We start from the raw sequence: 9,340 nt of genomic DNA on the forward strand, positions 1-9,340 counted from the left end.
TCTTTATCTACGTGAATTGACGTTAAATTATCTTTACCAGAGACGGAGAAACAACCCCTGACTGAAATCAAGCAATGGCACAGAGGCAGGTTCAATACAGCTGGTGTAATTTTAGTTAACCAAACCTTGTGTAGGTCATTTGAAATAGGGATTAAATTATGCGACCAAAAACCTTTATAACGTTTATTTTTTGCATCATCTATTTTTGTTCACTCGCCCACACGCAGGTCAGGCCCACAGTAGGCCTACACCCACACGTTGTCTGCGGCTCACAATGCACTGTTCCAAAAAAAAAATCAAAACACCTGAGCATTGCACTGAAACAAAGAATGTGTTACTATTATCAAGAGAAGGTTTGAAGAAGTGTTTTCGCAGTTTCTTAAGCAGGTGCCTTTTGGCAAGTGAAAAGGCCAGGACGCTGTCTGAGAACTGAAGATGAACTTGGTTTTGCTATTGTTATTTCAGTTGGACAGTGGGAATACGTTCTGGATTACTGCTTTTACATGCTACATTACATTCTAAGAATGCAGCACATTTTGCTGTCCTCTTAAGGCTAGGGCCTAAGCTACAACCCTTCCAGATTTAAAAAAAAAATTGTGAGGCAATCAGATATTTAACTTAACAAGATGTTTAATTTTACTTAACAAGCCCAGCAAGACATAGCGTTGTGTGTGTGTGTGTTTGTGAGTGACAGAGAAAAGGAGGGAGGTCCTAAAAATCCTGTGCAGCTGAAAGTGTGTTAGATGTGTGTTTGTGTGAATAATCCCTCATTCAACATAGTCCATCACAGGCATGATTTAAAACACACACACACACACACACACAGTCACACTTTTAATCACACAACAAGGTTCTTGATTTCAAGAAATTGTCTGCCAGTATGGGTTATGACGTCAACATCTCTGTAACTATGAATAATCTCTCTTGGGTGTACAGCAATGATTTGTAGAAATCCACCAAAAATCATGACCCTTTGACAAACCTGAGGTCATTAAGTGTAGAACGTTGCTATGACAATCGAACTGAACAAGGAGGATGTGACATGTTGGAAAGGGGGCGTACCAGAAAGCAGAACAAAGTAACCGCAAACATATCTTTGCAAGTAGGCATTATCAGTTGCTTGCAACATGTTGGTACCAGCGTGATTGTATTTTGTCTATATATTGTGTTATACAATGTTGATATATTGTCTATAAAGCTAGAGTGACACCATCGGCTGTAAACAAATTACTTGTGGGTACTAACTCACGTGGTCAAATAAATCTGAATTAGAGTGTGATTTGTGTGTTTGTGTGAAATCTAATAGCCTTCAAAGCACATATTTGTTGAATTTGCAGTCCCAGGCATAATAATAATAATAAAAAAATGGTAACCCTCCACCCCCCTCCACACACAAAAACACACACACACACACACACAGACACACACACACACACACACATATATATACACACACGCACAGTCACACTTGATCATCACACAAAGCAAGGGTCTCACAGCATGATGAAAAGAATGTGATCTAAACTGTTGGATGTACTCGCTGTCACCTCAAGCTTGCCAGAGAAAGAGAGATCCAACCATTGATTCTTGTGTCTGGGCAACCAGGTCAAAATCTCCCTTTCACAAAACAAACAGTTTCCAAACTGGTTGTCTTGGTCTCCTAATGGACATTATATAACCTCTCCAGTTCTAAGGTTTCATTGTGCAAGCATTATGCTAATGAACCAGAACCCTTCACCACCAGTTCTTTATCAATGTTAATGAACATGTCTGATGCGCAGAGATTCTCGATAATAGATAGTCACATATTGGATGGCCTGCTCACGCTTTGCGTGAAAACCTGACAACTGTGTAGGGAGGAGGAGTGGGCGAGAGGATGAGTAAGCTGCTGCATCACTGGGTATTAGGCTGTTGTCCGGAAGAGACGGTAGAATGTTTATCATCTGGTAGCTGGTTCCCGCTCCCCACGCATCTCAAGCCACATCTGAAGCCAATGCTGAATGCTGAAGCCAACAATGTTGAAAATCCTGAAGAAAGGCACAGGAAGACTCCAGGCTCACAAGAGCTGCCATTTCTCTCTGCTCTCTGTATTCTCAACCATTGCTCTCATTTCTGGAAAGCAGAAAAGGAGAGGAATAAATTTGAAGAATGTGGATTTCCCCCATGGCACAGGTTTGATAAGATAAGATAATCCTTAAGATAATCCTTTTCTCCCAAAGGAGAAATTGGCCCAGTGGTTAAGTTCAGTTCCCAGGAGTGATAGAAAATAGACATAACTTTCACTTCTGCACAGAAGGCTTAAAGCATATTTGGAGTCATAAGTCTAATAAGAAGTGGTAAATGTCAGAGGTTGTTAAGGAAGTGATGTGTATCACATGAGTATACCACTTTAATTCACTCACATTTTTGGAAATCACATGTCTCAGCTGACTCAGTAAACAAATCTGAAATAGTTAAAATGCTGTCAGTGATTCTTTTGGATAGGCCTATGGACTGATCAATAGTATAAGTATAAGTATATATACTCTTTTGATCCTGTGAGGGAAATTTGGTCTCTGCATTTTTCCCAATCCGTGAATTAGTGAAACACACACAGCACAGTGAGGTGAAGCACACACTAATCCTGGCGCAGTGAGCTGCCTGCATCAACAGCGGCGCTCGGGGAGCAGTGAGGGGTTAGGTGCCTTGCTCAAGGGCACTTCAGCCGTGCTACTGGTCGGGGTTCGAACCGGCAACCCTCCGAGGTGCTAACCAGTAGGCCACGACTGCCCTGTATCTATAAAGCCAACTGGGTAACCTACAAGGATGGTATGGGGGGAACACATGGGGGGATGGAAAATTGGAATTGATGGCCATATGAAAAGGATGACAATATCATGCAACAACGAAATGTATCGCACCAGATAACAAGTTAGTGCTGTTTTGCTGATGAAAATGTATGGTCTTTGTGAGTGTGTGTGTGTGTGTTGTTTATGGAAATAAATTAGTAGTGTATAATGGAAATAGTAAGATGAAATATGTGATAAAACTAAACAAAACTCCAAACAAAATCATGCAACTGCTCACACGTGTAATAATATAGGCTATGTCAAATACGATATTGTATGACCAGGTTCCCTACAGAGTGCTCTACATGCATTTCTTGGCAGGAGGGACAGAGAGCAGATGACTTTCACAAGCACAGAGCGAAGCAAATTCCATCGTGTAAGGGTAGAACAAAACAGCCACAGAGAGAGAAAGAGGGAGAATGAGAAAAAGAGAGAGAGAGAGAGAGAGAGAGCATTTTTGGAACTCTAATCACTACCTGAACATAGCCCTCAGTGTGTATTTTTGATATGTGGACCAAATGACAAAGTTAAGGCCAGAGAAAACACCACACCTGAATCTACTGTGCATTCTCTGCCAGTTTAGGTTACACTCAGCTGGGCTTCCAAACAAAAGGGTTTGTTACATTTGGTGTTATAAAATGACAATAATAGCGGCACAATGGTGTTAACAATAGCAATGACACTATAGATTTTTCTGTATTACTAATGCAGAGGGAGCTGAAGGGAATATTTTGTATTCATATTTTATGTGAATGGTTTAATGATTCAAGTCTTTATGACTTGAAGACTGTATAGTTCTTATGGTCATTTGTGATTGTGTACCCATGTGTACCCTGTGTGTGTGTCTTTGGTCTGTATGCAGTGTATCCATTGTTTATGCCTTTTGCCCATCACCAGGTGTGAATGTTTGTAGAACAGCATGTGTCCAAGCCTCTGAAGGACTTCCCAGGAAAGGGGGTAGTTTTAATTAAAAGATAATAGAAGCTGACCAGACCTGATGAAGGCCTAATCCTCATCCTCCCTTTCTATTGCATATTCAAACTGGGTTGGACCTAGAGGTCACTCCTTCTTTGTGTGTAACTTTAAATATGGTCTCTGTTAGTCAGAGAAAGAAGAGAATATTGAGAATCTGGTGAAACCCATGATGGGGTGACACAAACATGTACTTTTCTCCCTTGAGGGGCACTAGGCCCCTCATTGAAAAGAATAAAGCCTGGATTCTGACCTGCATCGTCCTGATTAAGTCTCAAGAGAAATATGGTAGTAAAAATATACTATCAGAGCTAAGATGGGAGCATGATGAAAGCATGGACCAGTATGCATCTTGGTGGATTGAGTGGCGATGTACAATGTTACCTATGTCTGGAAATAGTCGAGGTCAGTGGAGGTGAGTGAGTCAGTGTATGTGGGGTTTAGACTGAGTGAGGGGTCTAAAATGACACCGAAATTATGTACTTTTGTGGAGGGTTGAATGAGGATGCTATTGATGTTAAAATAGAAATCGGTGTGTTTGAAAGTAATTTTGTGGCCAATCGATAGACCCCTTCACGGTCCACGTCACAGAAAAGGTATGCGCATGTCGGGGTCAGAATCCCATTGACTTGTGTGTGTGTATGTGTCTTTTTTGCATATATACACGCTGAGCTTGTCAACCAGATAGCTGTAAATGTGGGCTAATGAATCTCTGGCCACTTGCTAACGTCATCTACTCATTCTGTTATTAGCTCAGGATCAGGCAGACAATCGCCATAAACTGAGACTAATTTATCAAGGTACGGTTTGCGGCCCTTGGATAACAAACACAGTGCATACCTTGACAGCTCAACATGCTGGTCTATTAGCTGTGCCATTTTTCTGACCCCATGCTGCACGTGCACCCAACCTAGGCTCTGGTTGATTACAAACATTGAAGGGGTCTATAGGATTTCTTACTTCAGTGTAAGGAAATGTTTTGGTCATCCAGAGTTTTATTAGCCTAGAAATCTAGACGTACCCTAGCGGCAGCAAATGTAATTTGCTGCCAGGGTAGTCTAGCAACTCTCCGTTGGCTTGCGAGCTGGAAAAATTAAACTTGGATCAGGCCAATCACATCATGTATAGAGTTGGTAGGTAGGCTTATAGTCGCAGAGTTGCGATGGTTCACTGTGAATTCCCTGCTACTTGAAAACAAAGAAGATGGATGTTGCTGTTGGCGAACAGCGTGACACGAGTTAAGGGTTTTTTTAAGTTGGCAAAAGTTTGAACAACTAGCCAACTAGCCTCCTCTGGTGGGAAAACGCATGGGATTCATGAGTTGTAGCGCTATCCTATTGCGTGCAGAGGGAATTTGAAAGACAACCGTTTATCCTGCCCCTCATACTGAGCACTGCGAATGGTGAGTCCCCAGACCCTACATCTTGATGTGGGTCTGGCTCGTCAGGCTAGAGTTTTATGTCATGAATGCAGGGAATTAGTCAGGGAGAGGGAAATCAGTGCTGGATTTTTTACTAATGTAGATCTGTGTATCATCAGTGTAAGGGTAGAAATGGAGACCATGATGATGATATGACCAAGGCAAGGTATGTACTGTAAATGATAAAGAGGAGGGGTCCAAGTACAGATCCTTGAGGGACTGACAAACTTTACAAACTGACAATAAGCAGCATCGGTAGTCAGGAAACAATGTATGTGAGCCTACCTTTGCTGTAAATAAATGTATACACTCTTCTGACTGCAATGTTTGATGTTTGCAGGCATTGCTACTACCGTTTACTAGCCTGGAAGCCAGCCCAAATTCAATCCTGCCCAAAAAAATTGAGGTCAGGAAATTCGGTCTGGCCTTTCTCCATTGACAAGCTTCTATGCCCATACCAATCAAATCATCCAGGCGGGCTTTCTACAATGATGGACAGATGAGCAAAGTTGCCTGTACATTCACATGACCTGAGCACGCCTCGGTTGATTTTGTTTACAGCAAAAAGCGTGTCACTAGAGAAGCTAGACGTTTAGATGTCGCTATCACGTCTGTTGAACAAGATATTGACAGTGCAAAAACTTTTTTTTAATAAATAACAGAAAACAGTGTTCAGAAGAAAGATGTTTTGGCTGTTGTCCCTACAGGATTCACAGTAGGCTATTTTGTTGCTCTATCAATTGTGTGCAGAGGCATTTCCCCCCTGTATTGGTTGAAACACGCCCCATTGCTCCAGTTCCAGTCTTCAGTATCTACCTGAAAGGAGATCTAGGCGTGGCCAGGCTAGAAAGCAGCACCTGTGTCTGGAAAAGAGGAGATCGCTAGTGACTTATAACAGGGCTGTTTCAGTCATATATTGAACAAAAATCTGGAAGGGGGTCATAAATGTAATATGGTATGCGTACTGTATATAATTGACACAGTCTCCTCTAGGATTTTAGTGAGATACAGGTGGTTAGAAATGTGTCTTAAAGGAGAATTCTGGACATGAAGATGGGGGCTCATGGACATACCCCCACAGTGTAGCACTGTAACTACCTGACAGCTTTAGCTATTGGCTGCAGCAACTCGAGCTAGGTAGAACCAATTGTTTTCGGGTTTTTTCCATACTGACAGTACTCGAGAAACAGAGATCTATGTGAAAAATCTGCGGAATGCAGAAAATCTGCGGAATTTCCCTGTAATAACCAAGGTGGTAAAATGATAGTATGTCAAATGTTTGATCTAGCAGCATTTTTGGACACCTATTCGATGTTCCCAGGTGTGACATGTAGCAAGAGGTCCTCATCAGTCTCTACATGTTGGGTTACACATGCTCCTGTGTTCAGATGTTGACTCATTTGATCAGACGGCTCCAGGCTACTGCTCTATTAACTGGAAGCTGGGAGTAATTCATTCATCATTTCCTTGTTGCTTCATCTCTTGAGCCTCATGTGTTTTGATCATTCAGGAAAAGTAGACAACAAATAAGCAACCCTGACACTTTCAATATTGGCATAAAAGAGTAGAGGGAATTATTAGAAGAAAGGAGTTATTAAATTTCCCTTTGACTAAATTTAAGTTTCTCTTTATTGGAGTCATTTATGACATGGTTATTTGTCAGATAATGGAATAGTCTCATAACAAGAAGGGCAAGACAGGTTAATGAAAAGTAGGAAAATATGTCTGGCAGGAAGAAGCCTAGAAATAGTATTTTATCCTGTATAAAACTCGGTTTTGTGACATTGAAGGACACTGTGTAATGGATTGATCATGGAAAACCCCTTTGCTGATTATAGAAATATTTGGTGAATGTCTGGTTACTCATTTCCTGTTCAGGGTTAAACAAAAAAAAAAAATCTGTACAGTTAATCTGTGACAATACTGACTGTTAGTGATAGAGTAAACACTTACAGAGTTCCAGAGTGGAAATATTTGGGTTTTTTTGCCAGAAGAAGAAGGACAGAAGTCAACAACTGACACTCTTAGAGGCAGTGTTCCTTGCTCCTGTCTCAGCTATGACATTTATGTGGCATATTATAAAGGCATAATTATATCGGTTCAACATCCACTTAGTTTATTAAATGTATGGTTTGTATAGTATTTGTTTATTTTCATTAGGCTATTGATTGAATTCACATCATTGTTTATTATTGCTATTCTCTTTAATGTAGTCCTACCAACTTTTTAAAAATTGTTTACTGTTAAATTGAACTATTGTATTGTTGTTATTTGTATGTCACTTTGGACAAAAGCGTCTGTTAAATCCCATAACCATAACCATAACCGTGTGACCTCTTTAGAGTATTGGCTTCTTCTATTTACCTGCATCCATTCATCAGATATGTAGCCTACGCTTCCTGGACATTGGACTCATGACCCTTCTTACCAGAGCTACTCTCTTTGACCTTGATACTGCCACATCTGGCATAGAAAACCAGTCTGATGAAATCATACCAAAGACTATGAGATAAAGTTCAGAGGAAAAGGAAAAAAAAAGACCAAACCCCCCAAATGCATGCCAACACCTAGTTCCCCTGAACTTGGGCTCACTGACAAAACACATAACTCATCAAATGCACCTGTCTATGTTAAATGAAAATTCCAGTTCCATTTCTGGAAACGTTGTCAAGTTCCTAAATATCAGTTTTGGTAGACGACTTAATAAATCAAGACCATATCCTAATCCTAGAAACCTACCTGGATTTTACCATCTCCGATATGACTTACCCCCAGATTTTAGTCTATCTTTTCCAGACTCAGAAAGCCTCTGTTATCCATCAACTAACCCTCATACATTCCTCTCTATTCCGGCATCAAATTCCTCCACTTTGCCCATCATCCCCCTGTGACCTGCTCATGGCCTAGATGGGTGAACAGGTCACATTGCGTCTATAAGTCTGTCATTTGGTAGGTGAGACCCACACCAGAGGAGCTAGGTACTGCAGATCATCTACACTCTTAAAACGAATGTGTTGAAAACAACACAACTTGCGTTGTTTTTTAACACAGCTCTGTGTCCAGATAGGGGACAACACATTCACTTTAAGAGTGTAGCTCCTCCCCAGTGAGGAATGTTTTTGCCTGTTTAAATTAATCATTTCAGTTAACAATAAGTTGAGCTCAGAGACAGGATGTATACCGTATAGCTCTACTTATCTCATACTGCTAGTTACAGGAAGCTCATAACAATAGCCTAAGTGTTGAAATAGACATGGAGCCTAGTTCTTGACCCTATTAAGTAACACTGACTAATTGACTTGAACTGGAACACTGGAACACTGAACTGTTGGTTCAAAGTTGATCACAGACAGACTGTTTCCTTTCGAGAAGAAAGTACATCTGTGATATTCAGGGAAGGAAGGACAAGTATTTCGGGAGGTGGAGGTTGGGTGTATGTGTGCTGTTATGGGTCACTGCACACACATAGAGGAGCCCATGATAGGATGTCCCCCATGGAGAACCTTCAAGACTCCAAATGCAGTGAAAGTTGAGTTGTTATATTGATATTGTTCTTAAAGGCCTTCTCTTCCTTTTCCTTTTGAAGTAGTTGTGCTGTCATTCTAACAGAATAGGGGTGGTTGACGTTTTAGGCCGAAAAAAAGTTTTTGAAAAAAAAATCAGATATTAGGCATGGAAATCACTTAGTCCTGTTGTACTGACCCTTCCATTCCCAAAAATATGTATGGTCTTTTAGATTTTGTGTTGAAATTCATATTTATTCACTAATTAGTTGTGGTATAGTGACTAAAATTGTCATATGGTGTGACATGAAAGTTATTGTTTGTAAAATTATAATGGGGTATTTTGTTTTTAATGTGAGCAATGTATTATAATCTTCTATCATTACTTCATCAAGATCTAGCATTTCCTTGTGCAAATTTATTACATTTTACAGTATATTTCTTCAATACACAGAGTAAGGCATATGTCCTCAATCTTTCAATAAACGTCATATTCATTTTGACATACCTTGATATAAAAGAAAGAAAATGCTTGTGACTTTTGCTGACCCTATTTTCTATCTGTTCCATTGAGATTTGTATGATTTAGACCCCAAAAGCCTTTTTATTTTCATAAT

This window comes from Alosa pseudoharengus, unplaced genomic scaffold, assembly GCF_046254945.1.
Source record: "Alosa pseudoharengus isolate Yale_2024_CS ecotype anadromous, Long Island Sound unplaced genomic scaffold, YU_APseudo_1.1 YU_APseudo_1.1_scf_4, whole genome shotgun sequence".
NCBI classification, from domain to species: Eukaryota; Metazoa; Chordata; class Actinopteri; order Clupeiformes; family Clupeidae; genus Alosa; species Alosa pseudoharengus.